Genomic DNA, 20026 nt, shown 5'->3' with positions numbered 1-20026 from the left:
ATGGCTTATAATAATGACGGCTTTTATTTAAAGTCCAAAAAGTTACAAAAAAGCCATTCTTCAAAAAACTTATTTCTTTTTCTGGGCTATTCACTCTAATGACGAATACATAAATACAGGGTGGCACAGAAGAAAATTCACTTTTGAAAATTGAAGGAAACCAAAACTGTAATTTTTTATGGAACTTAACTATTGCAATTTGAAGGAAATTTAATGCAATTTATTTTTAAATTTACCTTTATTAAACTACATCGCCCAGGAGATTTCCTTGACGCTTACAACATTCGATCAACATACATCAAAATCTTGAAATGCGTTCGTTAGAATTACCTCGAAACCTATTTTCAATTTTTTGCCGAATGCTCAGCTTCAGTTGCTGCATGTTTGTTGGATTATAAAAGTATACTCTATTGTTAATGTAACACCACAAAAAAGAATTTTCTGGAGTGAGATCAGGGCTTCCTGGTGGCCAGGAGATGTCACCCCTGCCTGAAATTATTTTTTTGTGGGAACAATGACATGTCTCTTACTATCTAAATGCTCTCATTTGAAGTGTGACATGTAGCCCCATCTTGGTGAAACCAAGTGCTCCGGTCATAGCCTTGCGAATCTTGCAGCTTTAAAAATCAAAAAGCTTTTCAGCCTACCAGTATAGCATTCTCAAAAATTAATCATGCTTTCAATGCAACAAACCAATTAAGCAGGGATGAAATCTCACTGCCTCTGAGAAGCGCTAATCTCATTCCAGCAGACTTCTTTTTGCGGGGTTACCTTATGAGCAGAGTATACTCTAATAATCCAAAAACTCTGCAGAATTCATCCATCCTGAATCCATTTCGAGGTAACTCTAACGAAAGTTTTCCAAAATTTTGATGTTTGTTGACCGAATGTTGTAAACGTCAAGGGAAACATAAATAAATAAATAAATAAATAAATAATGTACGATAAAATTTATAAAAGGAAGTAAATTTTAAAATAAATTGCACTAAATTTCCTTTAAATTGCAATAGTTAAAGTTCTACAAAAATGTACAGTTTTCGTTTCATTAAATTTTCAAAAGTTAATTTTCTTCTGGGCCACCCTGTAGTAAATAATATTATCTGTTAATGTCGAAATATTGCCGGTCTTTTTTTCACTGATGGTTTGATGACATGATGCATGCAGTTCAGTCAGATTACGCAGCAAGTAAACTAATTTAATTTTCGCTATTCAATCACACACTCACGATAGCAACCGAAATCGCTCGAATTGATCTGCCCCCTAGACAAGTGACAAAATCTGACATTCTATTCGGACAGATTCGATTTTCGAAAAGTGTGACTAGTCTAGTCTACTAATAGACCCACTGATCGCGTTCGAAGCACCTGTGCGGCGCTAAACTCGTCACGATAGGAAACGAGACAATGGGCCAACTATCCGGCCGCCGGATATCCGGCTATCCGGCCTAGCTAACGGATAGTTGTTTGGCCGGATACCGGATACCGGATATCCGGCCAAACAACTATCCGTTTCATCTCTAGTTTTATGCATACAGTTAGGATATTTTAATAATGATTAAGGGTTTAATGAATTTAAAAACTATAATAAAAATTTACAATAAAATAATTATGTGAAATTGACGATATTACTTACCTGAAATTTAATATTCATAAGAAATAATGTGTCTAGTATAATATTTTGATTTGTTAACTGATACTTAATATAATAACTTACATTTAAATTATCATAAATAATTATTTAAAAACCAAGCATCAAAATGTTATCCATAATATCTTTGAATCGGTAGTGTCACGAAATAGGGGACACACGAAAAATAATATGTACGCTATTTCGTGAGTCAATTAATCGCAATTTTAAAGGAATTCTACGTTTTCATATAACTTTTTTTAAGCCAAATCAATTGTCAAGGAACACATGAAACCACTATTACAAGATTTATTTAAATGGACGTTCCTTCGCCTTTTTATAAGCTTAAGAAGTTGGAGCGCTAACCTTACGGTGAGAGCAACCTTTGCAAGCCGCATGGCTGTTTTTGGCTCTCTGAAAGTTTGAAGCTTCGTATTACTGGGGTGCGCGGGGGGCGGTAACCGTGACAGCCGCGTTTACGTCTGCTCCACTGTGTTTGGCATTTTAAAAATAAACAAACGCAAGTTATCGTCCTAATTGTGTGTCAGTGCATTCCCTGAGCTGTTGTGGTCGTGTCACACATAAGAGCAACACTTGTAGTGCAGGAAAATTGCGACTGTGAGACATTAAACAGGTGTACCTACAGTGTTCGGTGCAAACATTTATTTTGTGTGTCGTGTCGGGTACATTGAACTCGACAGCTGACCGGTTCAACGACCGTCCGTGCCAATTCACAAGTGTCAAATTTCGCTCACAACTCACGTGACACGGTGGCGCGGTTGGATAGCCGTAAGACTGGCGCGCACTGACGTAGGGACTGTGGGTTCAAATCCGAATACTAAAATATTTTTTGTTTTTTATTTTTTTTAAATTTTTTTTTTCTTTCGTATTTGTAACTCGATACTCAGAACAGAATGTCGCCAAAGGGAAAGAAATGCATTAAGAACTGCAGTGGCTGCCTTAAGAAAATCGAGGACCGGAGGTTCCTGGTTTGCAGTCTGTGCCGGGACTCATATGACTTAGAATGCGCTGGAGTATCCGAGCAGCGCTTTTACAACACGCTGACCGGGGACCACCGGGCCAGCTGGAAATGCGTCTCGTGTAAGAGCCGGCAGCCCAAGACGGACAACACAAATACGCCGGTTCGAGCTTCGCCTGAACATGTCACGCAGCGACGCGGCGCCTCTGAGCTCAGCCCCATGCAGCTCGACACCACCCTGCCGGAGCAGGGGCGCGGCGGCCTCAATGACACCGCGCTAAATGTAACCATCGAGGTGTCAGATATCCAGGCACTCACATTTGAAATCAGACATTTCAGGGAGGTTTTTACTTCCGAGCTCCAGGCGTTGAGGGAGCAAATGGGCGCACTGAAGGATGAGGTGTCGGCACTGTCCGGCAGATTGGACCGCTGCGAGAGCCGCACGAGCGCTCTGGACAAGCGGATGGACACCATCGAGGTCTGCCTCACGGGCGTCGGGCACGCGAACGCGGAGCGCCTGGACGAGGTCGAGAAGAGGCTGGAGGCGGTGGGGCGCGTGCAGACGGAGGCGGGCACCGGCGCCGGGTCGGGAGTCGTCGCGGCGCTGGAGCGGACCGTCGCCGAGCTGAAGCTGGAGCTCAACGACCGCGACCAGGACGCGCTCCTCGCGGACCTGGAGATCGGCGGCCTGCCGGACGAGAGGGGCGGGAACGTCTTTCACGACGTCGCTGTGCTCGCCGGCCGCCTCGGGGTGACCCTGGAGGAGCGGGACGTCGTGTTCGCGGAGCGCGTGGGTGCGCCCCCGGCCGAGACCGGCGGGGCCCGCCCGCGCCGCGTGGTGGTGCGCCTGGCGCGCCGCCAGCTGCGCGACGACCTGCTGCGGGCCGCGCGCGTGCGTCGTGGCGCTACGGGCGAGGGCGGCGGCCGGGTGTACATCAACGAGCGCCTGACTCGCTTCAATCGCCAGCTATTCTACCGGGTGCGCGAGGAGTGTCATCGGCTTCAGTGGAGATACTCTTGGACGAGACGGGGTCGCATTTTTGCTCGTAAGAGTGATGGTGCGCAGGTGTACCAAATTCGCACCCTGGTCGACCTTGACACGGTTTTCGGCTCGCCAAGCATATGACTAACAGTCGCGGGTCCCTGTAAATGTAAATTTAGTACTGTTATAATAAGGTTTGCCTTAGATATAATAATTAAACATCTCAACGCCATTCTGCTAAATGGATTGCTTACCTCTGTATTGTCAATGTTCCCTATTTATTTAATCATATTAGTCTTTTATCAACTTGCTCCAAATTTTGTTTTAAGTCGCATAAACATGCTGTTATATAACGGAAGTAAGAATGAAATGCATTGTGATTATTGTGATTGTTTAATGCCAGTATATTATATTGAACACAAAGAACATAATTGTATTTACATTGATGTTGCGGATGCCATTGCTACTACTAATTACCACAAATATGATTGTTTGTTTTCTCGCTTGACTGTGGGCCAGCTTTTACATAACCTACTAAATCAACAGGCCTTGGGTTAAAGAAAAATTTACTTGTGGGTCTATTTAATGCGGGGTCTCTGAATACTAGACATGAGGAATTTATTATTGCAATTGAGGAACTTGCCCCGGACATTATGGCCATAAACGAAACCTGGCTTAGAGCGGGGGAGGATGATGTGGCTCCGAAACTGAGTGGCTATCGGCTGAAACACACCCCCAGACCAATTCACATCCGAGGGGGACGCGGAGGTGGTATAGGATTTTATATACGGAGAGGTCTTAATGTAAGGCCATGTCCTCACCCTGACACTGCTGGGTCTGTTGAGCAGATGTGGATATCCTTACGCCTTCGCAACCAGGTCATAGTAGTCGGCACAGCCTACAGACCACCATGGCAGGATGTGGGTACATTTTTAGATGCAATCTCCGAATCCATTACATCTTTTCCTAAATGCGATGGGCTGGTGTTAGTGGGCGACTTTAATATTAATCTCCTAGACGAAAACCATTGCAAATGCAGGGAGTTTACACGCTTCATTCATACCCTTAGCCTTGAGCAAATAGTATTGGAACCCACACATCATACCGACCACAGCAGTACACTGATAGACCTAATATGCACTGACATTCGGGCTCTTCAGGTGACAGTGAGGCATTCTCCTGACCTGGGCGCCCATGCTATGTTGTTGGCGGAGCTCAAGGTAAGGAAGGATAAACCAAAACCATACTGGGTGACATACAGACCGCTTAAAGATATACTCCATGAACAAATGAATGCTGACTTGAAAGCAATCAACTGGTATAACTTTGGAAGAATCGATGGGGTAAACAATCTAGTTGCTGCCTTCACTGATTGTGTGGTAGGACTAATGGATCTCCATGCTCCCGTCAAAAAGCGTAAATTTAAGCACCCTCCACACCCTTGGATAACTGACACAATTAAACAAATGATGCAGTTGAGAGACTCCTACCACAAAAAATACAAATTACATAAAACATCTGTACTCAAGAACAGCTACATTACAATGAAGCGCATAGTGCTAGAAGCAATCGAGCGGGAGAAAAAGAGTTTCTTTAACACTCATATAAGTGGCAGCCTCAGTAACCCAAAAAAGCTATGGAAAAATCTCAAGAGCTCTGTGTTAACCAACAAAAAGGAGTCCACTGATTTCCCTCCATCATTATGTGATCCAAACTTAATAAACACGCACTTTCTAAATGTACCCGGTGAGAATAATATATCAATATCACAACTGACATACTTTGAGCTACATAGATACAACCGTGGTGCCGCCCCATTTACTATTCAAACGGTCAGCGAAGACGTCATTTTGAAAACTATCAGATCGCTGAAAACAAATGCCCAGGGAGATAAATAATAATAATAAATAATAAATAAATAAATCATTTATTTCCCCTCACAAACTTAGGTTAAATTACATTTGGTAAAAAAAAATACATTACGCTATAGGTACTTAATACTAAGTTTGTGTGGGACTGGTGCCTGAAATAGGTTTTGTTTAAAACCTGTTCTACAGGTCACCAGGCCCCCACCCGTGGAATATTATATGGTAGTATAGCGGTAAGACCCTTAAGTGCGAGTTTGCGAAAACAAATTGATGTTTGCCTGTTACTTTACACATCTATTCGAAAAGCCATAGGACGAATTTGTTGTTACTTGACAGTATTATTATAAAGATAACAGAACAGCTTAATGTAATATGCTCTAATACTAATTATTAAATATCTATAATCAATAATACGCGGGCAGTGCCGCAAGAAAAAGCTGGTAACAAAAATAAATTAAAAATGCATGCGGTAACAAAAATTAAATGAATGAGTGTGAAAATATGACTGTGAGTGTGAAAGTGTGAGTGTGCTAGTGGATGTGTAAGTGTAGCCTGTTTGGTCGTGTATGTGTTGTGTATGTGAATGAGGGAAAGACTTATATGAGTTATGGAAGGAAGGATGGAAGCGCGTGTCTGTACACTCGGGCGAATAAGGATGTGAAGGTGAAATTTACCTAAAGCATTTACACACAAATACCTATTATAAATGCGTAAGTTTGAATGGATGTCCGGATGTTTGTTACTTTTTCACGCAAAAACTAATGAACTAATTTTGGTGAAACCTTACAGTATTATCTATACTAATATTATAAATGCGAAAGTAACTCTGTCTGAATGTCTGTATGTCTTTCTTTCACGCCCAAAACAATGAACCGATCTTGACGAAATCCGGCATAGAGACAGTTTAAGTCCCGGGAAAGAACATAGGACAGTTACTATCCCAGTTTTTGAAACAGGGACGCGCGCGACAATTTCTGTGACAGACAAAACTCGACGCGGGCGAAGCCGCGGGCGGAAAGCTAGTAGTTTATAACTACTAGCTTTACTACGAATAACATAACATAAAGGCTATAATTTATGGTGATCTGTGACAAACCAAGTTTCACGCGGTTGAGACCGCGGGCAAAAACTAGTATTTGATACTCCTAGATAAGCGGATGTAGAATTTTTTCAGTATCCTCATAGTCTAATGTATTGAGGTACTTTATGACCAGTTTTTTGCAGCTAGACTTGGGGAGCGGATAAATGTCAAGTTTACCGTTTATTTTGTTGTATAAGTAAGGGCCGAGGAAGCAGAAGAATTTATGTGAGAAGGAGGTATTTAGCTTCGAAGGTGGACAAACTTTATCTTTTCGCCGCTTACCCTTTAGTAGCTCGGGGTCATACTCTGTCTGGGTGTGTTTTTTTAAGATGATATTGAGAATGAAAGTTTTCCTAACTGTGAGTACGTTCCAGTTCTTGTAAAGTTCTACGGTAGGATAACGGAAGGGTAACCCAGCTGCCACCTTAAGAAGGGCACGTTGAGCCCTTTCGAGACCCAATATATGAGACTTGGCAGCACCACCCCATGCTGAGACACAGTATTCTAATAAAGAATGTCCTAGTGCACAATAAACTGCCCTTATAACACCTCGGCTAGCCACGTTTTTTAAAGTTTTGAAGACGTAAATAAGCTTACGTAGCCTTGAAGTAAGGGTGTCAATATGAGACTTAAAGGCAAGAGTTTGGTCTATTATGACTCCGAGGTATCTCATGGACTCCGTACGCTGTACCACTGGGCAGAGACACTGCGCTACTGGAGGTTGTGGGCTGCACCCATGGGCTGTAATTGAGAATACTTGCGAAGGAAGAAGGCTGGATCTGAACGCAAATGCTACATATTTCGTCTTAGTGACATTCAGTGTGAGTAGGTTGTGCCTCAGCCAATTATTTACCCCGTCAAATCCCATTTGGGCGTTGTTAAAGGTGTCATCCCAGGAGTCTCCGCTGAAAAATAGGGCTGTGTCGTCAGCAAAAGTAAAGACACTACCCCCGTTGAGTTGATATTGGCATAGGTCATTAATATACACTAGAAACAGTGTAGGACCTAATATGCTGCCCTGCGGCACCCCATACGTGACACCAGCATCTCCACTAAACCAATCATCTATTTTCACTCTCTGAGTCCTATTATTTAAATAGTCCTCAAAAAATTTAAGGGGAATACCTCTTACCCCCACCTTTTCCAGCTTATTCAAGAGACGAGGAATCGAGACCGTGTCGAATGCTTTCGCAAGATCAAGGAATATCACCAGAGGCTTCCTATGATCATCAAGGTAAGTTACAATGGAATGAATAAGTTCGTGGACAGCATCATTTGTAGACCTTCCCTTTCGGAAGCCGTACTGAGAAGGAGATAAAAGGCTATTTGACTCCAGAAACTCAACAAGTCTCTTATTAACCAATCTTTCCAGGATCTTTGATAGAGTCGGTAAAATTGAGATGGGTCTATAATTATCGACACGGTCCCTCTCTCCGCTCTTGTGTACTGGCTTAATAAGTCCCACCTTGAACACCGCAGGAAACACCCCGTTTGACATTGCTAAATTGCAGATATGAGTGATTGGAGTAACCAGGAAGTTAGCGTATCTTTTGACTATTTTACTAGAAATCAAATCAATTCCCACAGCACATTTCTCCCTCAGACCAATTATGATCTGCATAACCTCAGAGTCGTCTACAGGGGCCAGAACAAAGGAGCCTACAGGCGAAGGGAACGAGTCGATATCATCGTAATTTAAGGGAACATTAGTGTCGATCTTCTCTGCGTATTTTTTACCGACGTTTACGAAAAAATTGTTGACAAAATCAAGGCTCTGTTGGGGATTCTGCGGAGAAACGAGGAGCGATGAATGGTCAGCAATACGTTTAGAACCGCTTATTGTTTTGATCGTCTCCCATAGTAGCTTCTTGTTATTTTGTACTCGGTCTATCTCTTGTTTTTCGTACAGTCGCTTAGCTTTTTTTAGGGTAGAAGAACAAAAACTTCGGTAGCGCTTATAGGTCAACTTGAGAACTTCATTTTCAGGATGTTTTTTAGATTTTTTATGCAAGTTGTCTCTGTTCCTCATACAACGCAACAGACCTGTAGTTATCCACGGTTTGCTTATCATTTTTCTTTTCGGGGTCCAGTGTTGTCTGATACTCTCTTTAACGGCCTCTGATAAACTTGATACTAGTATATTCGCTGCAAGATTAGCATCTGAAGATTCAAGGATCCGTGTAAAGTCTAAGTCTTCGACGGTTTTGTCTAGAACTTCAAAATTAATACGGTTGACTACATTTGTCTTAAATAAGATATCTGATTTGAAAGTAAGATTAAGAGCAACTGTGTAATGATCAGTAATAGACGATTCAATTACAAAACAAGACGCTTCAAGCTTCGTTTTAGCGATGATATGGTCAAGACACGTTCGGCCGTGAGTGGGTTCAGAATGAGCGGGTAGCATACGATGACTCGCCAGAAGATTTAGGTAGTCCTGTGAGCGACTATCATTACCATCCGGACGTATGTCAATATTAATATCGCCGCACAGGACTATATTTTTATAGTTACTTAGCTTTGACAGAACTGAGTCAATGGAGTCTATAAAGTTACTAGTATCACTTCTAGGTGGCCGGTAAATTCCAATGACGCAGGTCTCGTGGTTCAATTTTAAAATAAGACAATTGGCATCTTCTACATGGGGCTCTTCAATTGTTACGTTTAGGTGTTTATTGTAGTAAATGACTACACCTTCGTTTTGCGTCCTATGCCCAGTAGTGCAAGCGTGTTCATAGTTTTCAATTTCAGGGATGGGATTACCCAAGGTAAGCCAGCATTCAGACAACACCATTATGTCCCACGCTAGATCAGACCTATGGAGAAGGGTAGAAAAATTAGGCATATTGCAATTTATGCTGCGAACGTTTTGAGTAATTATATTTAAGGAGCGTTTGTTTACGGAGATATGTTGTTTCAGCTCGTCTACATCACAGGTCACCACTCGTGCAACCGACAATGAATCCAATTCAAGGCCTATTTCTTCAAAGTTTTGCATGTTGTTCACTCGCGACTTGTATATATTAGTTTATCACGTCTCATACGTGATGAATATAAGTAATGAAGAGTACTATATAAAATAAATAGGCCCCGAACCAAGATCCTAGCTTCCAAATTGGTGTATTTATTGTGTAAAGTATAAAGTGTGTTGTGTAGTGTATTAATGTGTGTGTGCTCATTCATTTTATATTTAGGATTAATTAATATACGCGTACCTAAAGTAAACATTAGACTGTAAAATTTCAGTAGTTTATTATACACGAAAGTTGGATATTTAGAGCCCAACTGATTAAAGAAAAGAGTTGGACAATATCTTAGATAATTTCTATCATGCAATAAACAGATAATAATATTTAAGGAAAAAGATAAATTCACTAAAAGCAGCAAAACCGCCAGAATCATCACTAAGACTAGTCACATTGTAATTTTGAAAATATCTTCCTCTCCGTTGACTCGAACTGGTGGTGCACCTTCATCTTTCCTCACGTACACCTTTCCGAAGGATGTCCAAGCGGAGGCGAGTTTCTTAGATTTGACATTTTCACGAGCTATGTAAAATAGGTGTCTGGCTTTGCTGGTCAAGGATTCAGAAATGTAGATGGTTTGAGGGGCACCTGGCAGCTTGAGATGTTCCGAATTTAATGGAGGTTCCTTGCTTTCACGTCTCTTCTTATTAAAGTTCTTGTAGGAATACATAAGGTTTTCTTTCCGGGTAACTGTAGTAAATTCCACTATCACAGTGTTAGATTTGTTCCGGTAAACATCTCGGATCTCGGATTCAGCTATTGTCTTGTCAGCGTCAAGCGTCGAACTCAGAGTTTCTATAATACTTGTTAAAATCCCCTTATTTTCCACTTGTTGTTTAGGGAGGTTACGGATTTCTAAGAGAGTGGAGCGGCTGTTTTTTTCGAGCATATCAACCTTACTCTCAAGTGCTAACACTCGGTTTCTATATTCACAATTTTCCTTCTCTAATAAATTGATTTTTGATAGCAATTGTTCATGTTTAATGGACATGGTTTCGACGGATTTTTGTATAGCCTGGTTTTGAGTCACAATTGTAAGTAAGGAATTATTCAATATTTCAAATCTGCTATCGAACAGAGATTGTATTTCTGAGATGTCTCTGTTTGTATTTGGAATACCGGCTTGACTTTTCACCGTGTCATCTAAAAATCGTTTTGGGCGCTTTGTAATATTGAAGTAATTATCCTCCTGAACACAGGTAGTCGCCATATTGAGGGCTGAGTCGGAGTTATAATGAGTAGGATTCTGATTTACTGGGCTTAAGAGGCTCTGAGTGCCGGGCGGCGAGCGTTGAACAGACATCTGTGCGGATTGTAGGCCTAAATGAGCCGACGGCAATCGATCAATTTCGGTGGGCGGGACTTGCGTAGGCGCGGCTTCCGGAGTGATCGGGCGGAGCATGCGTGTTGAGTAGTGGGATGCGCTTACGCACAGGCTAGTAATTGTGGTGTCGTGTATGCGGTTGAACTCACGCAATGCATTTGTCTTCTTCTTGGAATGACGTTGCTCTCTGTCGCTCTTCAATTCGTCCTTGACTTTCACTAAATTTTGTGTACGGAGCGTCCGCAACACGTCTGCACTGTACAGAGTCCGCGGGGGAAGTGAGATGATGGCATATCATTAGATATGCTGCTGTTAACCTTGCCTCACTCACTGGAGGCTATTACTTTGATGATCAATAGGTCAATCGAGGAGTGTGTATTTCCTGAGAGCTGGAAGATAGCACTTGTCAAACCACTGCCAAAAACCAGCCAACCAGTTACAGTGCAGGAACTTCGACCTATCAGCTTGCTCCCATGCCTCTCGAAAGTGTTGGAAAGAATCGTGTGTGGTCAACTTACCAAATACCTTGAAGAACAAGACATTCTCCCGCACTATCAGTCTGGCTTCCGGAGAGGTCATGGAACTGCAACCGCACTGGCTGATGTGGTTGACAATCTCTTGGCTGCCCAGGACAGGGGCCAAGTGTCATTGATGTTGTTGCTCGACTTCTCGCGCGCCTTTGACACAATCAGCATTCCCCTTCTTCTCTCAAAGATGAGTTACTATGGTCTTCATATCACTGCTGTAAAATGGTTCCACAGTTACCTCACACAAAGACATCAGTATGTTCAGCTAAAGCAAAAGGATGGTACTACGTTGGAATCGACACTGAAACCAGTAATCCGCGGAGTCCCTCAAGGATCAATATTAGGCCCTATCTTATACATTTTATACAGTGCAGATATAACGGGAACTATAAGACACTGCCATCATCATTTATATGCAGATGACTTGCAGTTGTACCTGCCATTTCCACCGTCAGACCATGCCGATGGAGTGACCAGGGTGAACAACGACTTGCGGAGCATCTCAGAGTGGTGCAAGAATAACTGCCTGGTGATAAACCCCAAAAAATCAAAACTTATGCTTTTTGGAACTGCTAAAAATATAAAAAAAACTAAGTACTATAGCCCTCAATGTTTTTATAAATGGAGAGCCCATTGAGAGAGTGGTGGAAGCAAGGAACCTGGGCATAGTTTTTGACAGCCACCTTCGTTTCGAGAGCCATATCAGTGAGTGTGTTAGGAGCTGCTTTTATCGGCTAAAAGTGCTGTACAGGCTTAGACCATATATTAGTGAGAAACTCAGAATATTACTTTGTGAATCTCTTGTACTGTCCAAACTAAACTACTGTGACACAGTGTATGGTCCATGCCTACTCGCCAGGTCAGCGAAACTGCTTCAAAGAGTTCAGAATGCATGTGCGCGTTTCTGTTTTACTGTGCCGCCACGCACACATATTACCCCCTTCTTAAACTCTGCAGGCCTTATTAAAATGGAGGCGCGCAGGAGGTTGCATCTCGCCACTATGTTGTTTGGCATTATTGTAGCAGCAAAGCCCAAATATCTGTATGATAAGTTGGAGTGGGCTGATGGTCATAGAAAGTATCCGAAACGAGCATGCACCCACATTTTCTCCACACCGAGGCATCGAACAGTCGCATTTCGTGGCTCCTTCAGGTTCGCTGCGACGCGTTGTTGGAACGATCTCCCCCCGCCGATTCGTGCCCTGGAAGTAAAACACACATTTAAAACACACGTCAAAAAACATCTCTTGGATCTTCAAAGAATCTGAATCTGAATCTGGAAGTTTACCTACCTACAGTGTATGCACGTAACATGTACACGGGTTACATGGTTTCGTCCCAGCATAGGTGCCTAGCGACCCATCTCGCTTTAGTGTGATGGTGCTATAGTGGTTGCTTCCTCAATATATTATCATCACTGGACCTGGAAGACTAAAGCACAATGCATCATTTTACACATACCATCTACGCACGGATTAGAGAGAGGCTGAATGTGGAACGGAGAGAGGAAGATTAATGAGCGTAGCTTACCATCAAAGTCGTTGATCTTTCGAACTGCCAGAGCGTCATCTTTGTCGCAGCGAAAACACTACCACAAAACACACACCCATGGTATCCTCACGACAAGTACGCCTCTCCTCTGTTTATTTGTTGCTTGGTGGTATTTTAACAGTGATTACGTGGCACTTATGTATGGCGTGATTGGAGCGAAGTGGCATGGCTGGCTGGCGGCGGTCAGAGAGAAATTTTAATCATACGACGGTGTTTTGTTTTATTCATTCCACAGATCACTATATTTATGTATGGACCCAACCGTGACCTATCCGTGGCGTTGGCGGCGGGGCGCCACCATCAATGCCGGATCGCTGGTTCCAATTTTTGACTATTAAAAACTATAGAGTTAAACGATGGTGGCGCCCCTCTGTCGGTGCATCTGGTGGGACGGTTTCGGTTTGGTTTATGGCAGGCTATTCGTTAATCGTTTTTAATGTCTCGGACACTTTTTACTTTTTTTTTGTTTTTTTTTTTCCTTTCTTCTTAATCTTTGGCAATGGAATCTGCAACACAAAGATAGTGTTGTGTCGCGACGATTGGATTGGACTTATGGTCATGGCCACCCTGATTTGTCGTAGATTGCATAAATGTTGGATTTGTTGATTTGTTGTTTTGTTTTTATTATTTTTTATTTGATTTTTTATTTGATTTTTGTGTTTATTTTTTATGGGTACTTTTTTGCCGCCCCCTTATTGCGTGTTCCCGCCGACGGACAGGTACTTTACGGAGTGCTTCTCCTTCGGCGGTAGGGCGCAGCAACGTCAAGGGACCCGCTGAAAATCGGTGTCGAGGCATGCCCATGGCATGCCCCGATTAATGCTGAGCGGGCCCCTATTTGACAGCAGGGCACAATGTTTCTTCTTTATGTAATTTATGTAAATGTGATGTCGCTCTGTTTCGTCAAACAAAACATTTATTACTTTACTTTTTACTTTACTCTCATTTTTGGCGCCACAATGCTGGTACTTGGTTTTTTAGATAGCTTAAATAATAGAGTTTTTGCAGTAATGAAGAATTTTTATAAATAATATTCCATTTGCTTATTATTTGAGCTAGAAAAAAAACTTACGAACTTACGTACTATCACGAACTAGTAGCCGTTTACCTTATGGGGGTGCGCACACTACGCCGATTCGATTTGGCCGATTCTTGATACAATTTAAAATCGGGCACAACTATCGGCCAACTAAAAATCAACGGTGTGCGCCTACTCTAAAGCGTAAAATTTCAATTAAATTGATGTTTCTTTTGCGTCGTCATTTGTTTACAGGGTAACTGACGACATTCGTAAAGTATTCTCCATTCCATTGTTTTTTGATATGTTAGCGGGATCAGTACAGTTGGCACTCAATGGATTCTGGATTTTAACTAGTTTAAAAGTAAGTAAAGTTTATTTTATTTAAAATCAATGGGTATAATACACTCGGTTATTTTAACACTAGCGGCCGCCCGCGACTTCGTACGCGTGGATCCCGTTTTACCCCCTTTATCTATCTTACGCAGTTTAGATTTTTTCATACAAATGTTTTTTCCCGCTAACTCCCGTTCCCGTAGGAATTTCGCAATATCCTGTTGTAACTAAGCTTTAAGTTTACTAAGGGACCTGCATGCCAAATTTCAAGCGTCTAACTTAAGCGGTTTAGATTTTTCATACAAAAGGATTTTCCCGGTAATTCCTGTTCCTGTGGGAATTTCGGGAATTCCTTTCTTAGTGCACCTCTACGGTACCTAAGCTACGTCCCTTATAAATTTCAAGTACCTACGTTTAGCCGTTTAGGCTGTGCGTGGGTATGTCAGTGAGTCAGTCATACAAAAGGAATTTCCCGCTAATTCCAGTTCCCGTGGGAATTTTGCAATATCCTGTTGTAACTAAGCTTTAAGTTTACTAAGGTACCTGCATGCCAAATTTTAAGCGTCTAACTTACTCGGTTTAGATTTTTTCATACAAATGTTTTTTCCCGCTAACTCCCGTTCCCGTGAGAATTTTGCAATATCCTGTTGTAACTAAGCTTTAAATTTACTAAGGTACCTGCATGCCAAATTTCAAGCGTCTATCTTACGTGGCTTAGATTTTTTCATACAAATGTTTTTTCTCGCTAATTCCCGTTCCCGTAGGAATTTTGCAATATCCTGTTATAACTAAGCTTTAAGTTTACTAAGGTACCTGCTTGCCAAATTTCAAGCGTCTGTCTTAAGCGGTTTAGATTTTTCATACAAAAGGATTTTCCCGCTAATGCCCGTTCCCGTGCGAATTCTTAAGTATCCTATAACCTGCCCAGGAGTATGAAGAATTATTGTACCAAGTTTCGTTAAAATCCGTCGAGTAGTTTTTGTTTCTATAAGGAACATACAGACAGACAGACAGACAGACAGACAGACAGACAGACAAAAATTTTACTGATTGCATTTTTGGCATCAGTATCGATCACTAATCACCCTCTGATAGTTATTTTGAAAATATATTTCATGTACAGAATTGACCTCTCTACAGATTTATTATAAGTATAGATTTTTATATGATGCCTGAATAATATTTTAGTACGGCCTATTGGATATCCCTAGATATACCTGGATCACAGTAATTAATTTTCTATCACTATTCATCGCCCACTGGACCGCACAAGTTGTGGCTGATATGGTAAGTAGCAGTTCTTACATTATGTACCTTTTTTTCCGCTTGGACAATAAGAGCAAGCAGTTTTGTTACGTATTGTTTATTCGAAAATTAAATCCTTACCTGCGTTTAGTTAGTGACCAACATGCGCGTTGCAGACTTAGAGCTATTTAAGTTAGTTTAGCTTAGCTCACATAGGGGTGCGATGGTGAGGGACCTCCTCGTGGTGCACCCTGGGCAACGTCCGCGTGGTCTGTTCACGCGGGCGGCTAAGTTCTCACCTGCGTGGCAGGTCTCGTCAACTCGGCGGGCCTGTCGGGCAACCCGTAAGTTACGGGCCGTAACCCACAATTGAGTGGGCCGGAGGTCGTCGATGCATTTGCCCGGGCCACGATGCAGGGACATCTTTAAAAACCCCCACAGGTGGGGGCGGGCGGGCTTTGGTCGGGCCCATTCTTTGGAGGGCCGCTCTTGGTACTTCTCTGATCAGCAGAGCTGACTGAGCAGCGGCATGGAGCAGAACGTAACCCGCTACGGCGGGCTATAAAAAACAACTGCAGGAGGGGATTGGGGGTTCCCTCGAAGCCGGAGAGGCTAGCCTGAGGCGGAGCTGCGGACGAATGGTGGAAACCGTCGGCTTTTAGTGGGTAGGCCCCGCCTTTAGTGGGTAGGCGGGGAGAGTCCCACATAACCCACTGGCCGTCCCCATCGACCAGTGGGCATGTGCAAAGCATTTCTCGACGTAAAAAAAAGCTTAGATATACACACTATGGAAAACTGCTACAGCTTTGCGAATTAAGTTAAACTAACTTACCTTAGCTCTTGGTCTGCAATCCGCATTAGGTTAGGCCCGTACGCATTTTTATTTTATTTATTTTATTTTTCTTTATTAGGAAAACATACAGCTTATATTATGATACATGTAGAATAAAAATTTTAACCACGATTTCGTCGCATGCTTAAATATAAAAAACAAACAAAGAAAAAACAGATGCACAGAAGATACTGGATTGGATACATTCATTTCTTTCAATTATGAATAACGAGAGTCATTTTAATAAGTCGATGTCGTGTCGTCTCGACTCTCGTCGTATCGTGTTTATGTGTACGAGCCCTTAGAGTCATCCGACGCAAGTCAGCCGCACATATTTCGCATGGCGAAGCCACTCGCAGCTGCCCTCATACACAACCATCAAGTTTATCAAATTTTATTTAGTTGAGCTCACTGCTCCCCTACCGTCACGTTGACGAGTAGGTACTTATTCTTATCTATGCGTTGACGTGTAACGCGCGTTTGTCGTCCTCAGGCTATACTAGCTGAGAATCAGTGGTTTGCTTTATGTAAACCAATTAGTAGGTACTGAGCTATTGCCGTTTTGCGTTACTTTAATTGTGCTTTGTCTATACAGGGTGGAAACGATAAGTGATCTCACTCGATTATTTCTAAACTATACAAGATATCGTAAAACTGATTACTGATCCTGAAAGTGCTTCACGAGCTCTTTCAAACGGTATCAATATAGGTTACAGAATAAACTGGATCTATCCGAAAATTCAATGTTTCCAGCTAGTCCATACTAAATGTATGCCAGCCACACAATATTAGAAGTGTAATTTTTTAAAATAAAATAAACTCTTAAAATAATCTCGTAAATTGCTTTCTTATTTAAAATGTTGTATGGAAAACATTGGTTTTAGGCTTTAATTGTTTTAATATTATCATAATATGCACTGGCGGCGTAGCATGGGTTGGCACCCGGGGCGATCACCCCACCCCCCCCCCCCATTAGTCCTAAGGCACCCCCTAGGTACCCCCCAAAATTTTGGGGCTACCTACCGATTCGAAGATGAAAGACAATAGTAGTATCCCATCAAAAACAATACTTGTCAAAAAAACCAAGTCTCGCAACTCAGTTGTTCTACGGTAAAAAGTTGTGAGATCCATGTAATACCAAGTCCAGGCCAGGAAATCTTTAACGTTTTACATAAATATATTGACTTGGCCATCGCACTAAATAATTTAATTTACACGTGTTTTCATGCGATGGCCAAGTCAATATATTTATGTAAAACGTTAAAGATTTCCTGGCCTGGACTTGGTATTACATGGATCTCACAACTTTTTACCGTAGAACAACTGAGTTGCGAGACTTGGTTTTTTTGACAAGTATTGTTTTTGATGGGATCTCATTTCTTTTTGTATTTTGTAGACAGCAGTTATGTATCTAGAAAACTGGACCGAAATTGAAAAATTTTACTCGACTTGGCGGTTGCACTACCGTGCCCCCAAATCTCATTTCTTTTTGTATTTTGTAGACAGCAGTTATGTATCTAGAAAACTGGACCGAAATTGAAAAATTTTACTCGACTTGGCGGTTGCACTACCGTGCCCCCAAATATTTTAGTTTTTCCTTGATTCATACACCAAACACTACTTATATTCCAAATTTGAAGCTTCTAGGTCTGCTAGAAGTGCTTTAGAGTTTTGATGATCGGTGAGTCAGTGAGTGACAAAATTAAGTAACTTTGACCCGTTATAATTCTTAAACTACTGGTTCAAATTGAATGAAATTTTAAATATACCGTGTCTTTACAATGCCTGCATAGCTAATGAAAATTCAGCCTTCTAGTTGTATCCACAACGAAGTTACAGGTAGTCGAAAATGGCCTGAATTGCTTCGAGAAAAGGATGGTACGGCCGTGCCGCTTTTTTGCTCGACTTGGTGGGGGCACTGCCGTGCCCCCAGATCATGACATAGATCGTAGATTTGCCATGCAGATGCGCCAGTGAGTACTAATCTGCTACTTTTTAGCTCTCGCCTCTCGCTCCGCAGCCCAGATGGTCATAGTCATAGTATCCTGCCAAACTTTAGCTTTATACGGGTACATAACCCTTCGTGTTTGTAGAAACAAGCTGGATTGGGTAAATGAAGAGTGATAAAGGCTATCCCGCATTTTCCAGAGTGAGAGCGTGGCGCTCGCAGCCTACAGCAGTCGCTGGTACACTCGGAGCAGAAGGATCTCTACACTACTCAACATCATCATGTTAAGGTGATTATGAACAATGAATCACGGATTAATTTGTCTAAGCTCAGAATCTGACTCATAGCTGGTTCATCGAAATCATAATTATTCTACTTTAATTTTAGATCTCAAACACCAGTTCATATGAATGCTTCGATCATAATAATTAAATTGGAAAACATGTCAGTGGTAAGTTACCTAATTAATTTTGTTTTAATACACTCGGCGTCAAAGAAATTGCACCTCCCGCAACAATAACTTTAAGATTTTCTTCTGACACAATTATGGTGCTCCAATTGGTGGTTTTATTTGAAAGACCAATAAATAAAGTAATTTTTTTATTAACAATTTCCAGGTACCATAAGCCTAGCCGTAGACTACAAACTTTTTGTCGGCCGATGGTTGGGTCGGGCTGTTTTATCAGTATGGACAATGGACGCACATTGATATTGGCCGATTCTTCATAAAAATTAGAATCAGGCCTAATTATCGGCCGACTAAAACTCTGCAGTCTGCTGCAGGGAGGAAAATGTGACTTGAAAAAAGCCAATGCTCACCTCTGGAACAAATTAGATCAATTTTTGTGGTTATAGAACCAAATAATTATTTCACGTGTATTTAACAGATGGATATCGATTAATTCCAATTGAACAGTTTTATAACCATTAAAGTTGGCTCAAGCGTAAGTACCTGACGCTTTAAGAAGATACACTGGATCCTTCTAACTAAAGACACCTTTTTGGAGAAAAAACCTTTCTTTTAATGAAATGAAATTTCTAACTAGGCTTTCAAATGGTACCAATATTGGAGGAAAGTGGGGATGCATACGTTTGAAAGTACTTATTGTCGCGGGAGGTCCGATTTATTTGACGCCGAGTGTATAAACGCACTTGTTTTGGTAGTTACTTAAGTATAAATAGACTGATAAAATCAAAGTTAACAAATAAACCCTTAAAAATAAAAATAAAAATTGTAGGTTATTTTTAAAAAGATTCTTTACGGCACCTTATTTTGAATTCTATAAATAATAATATTTGATCGGTTTGTTCACAGATAATGAAAGAAGCTTGGTCATATATGGGAATTATGGTGTATTTGTTTTCAATGTCTTGGGATTTATTATAAGCTTTACATCTAGTAAGTACTTATATTCAGAACAAAATAATTTAAAAGTTACAAAGTGTTAAACAATTTACTAGTTATATCAATGACAGATCCTTGTATTTGAATTTCAGTATTAGAATTGGAAAAGGACGCCATTTAAATAAAAATGTTTTTAAAGCTTACATCTTTGTTCAAAAATATTAAATAAAGTAAAAAAAAAACAACAAATATATTTGACTTCTTTAACTTTCCTTTGTTGAAAACAATTTCAAACCAAAAGTAGGATATCAGACAATTCGGATTAGGCATAATCCATT

General features: G+C 41.3%; 2 long non-coding RNA genes across 4 annotated transcripts; one reads left to right on the top strand and one right to left on the bottom strand.

Annotated features, from left to right (window-relative positions):
• Nucleotides 1-3519: 3519 nt before the first annotated feature.
• LOC135072414 (uncharacterized) lies at nucleotides 3520-13396 on the bottom strand. Of its 3 annotated transcripts, none has more exons than XR_010257434.1 (4): nucleotides 12944-13396; nucleotides 12706-12844; nucleotides 11405-12615; nucleotides 3520-3748 (listed from the first exon to the last, which is right to left on the bottom strand). It is a non-coding gene; the product is annotated as an uncharacterized LOC135072414 (long non-coding RNA). The 3 variants fall into 3 exon arrangements; XR_010257435.1 differs by lacking the exon at nucleotides 3520-3748 and having other exon boundaries at nucleotides 11173-11628; nucleotides 12517-12615; nucleotides 12944-13393; XR_010257433.1 differs by lacking the exon at nucleotides 3520-3748 and having other exon boundaries at nucleotides 11173-12615; nucleotides 12944-13388.
• A 5146-nt stretch (nucleotides 13397-18542) lies between these two features.
• LOC135072887 (uncharacterized) lies at nucleotides 18543-19745 on the top strand. Its single transcript, XR_010257509.1, has 3 exons — nucleotides 18543-18632; nucleotides 18731-18794; nucleotides 19659-19745. It is a non-coding gene; the product is annotated as an uncharacterized LOC135072887 (long non-coding RNA).
• Nucleotides 19746-20026: the final 281 nt, after the last annotated feature.

This window comes from Ostrinia nubilalis, chromosome 6 (assembly GCF_963855985.1).
Source record: "Ostrinia nubilalis chromosome 6, ilOstNubi1.1, whole genome shotgun sequence".
Lineage (NCBI taxonomy): Eukaryota > Metazoa > Arthropoda > Insecta > Lepidoptera > Crambidae > Ostrinia > Ostrinia nubilalis.
The sequence above is the reverse complement of the archived record's forward strand: the minus strand, read 5'-3'. Positions and strand labels throughout refer to the sequence as shown.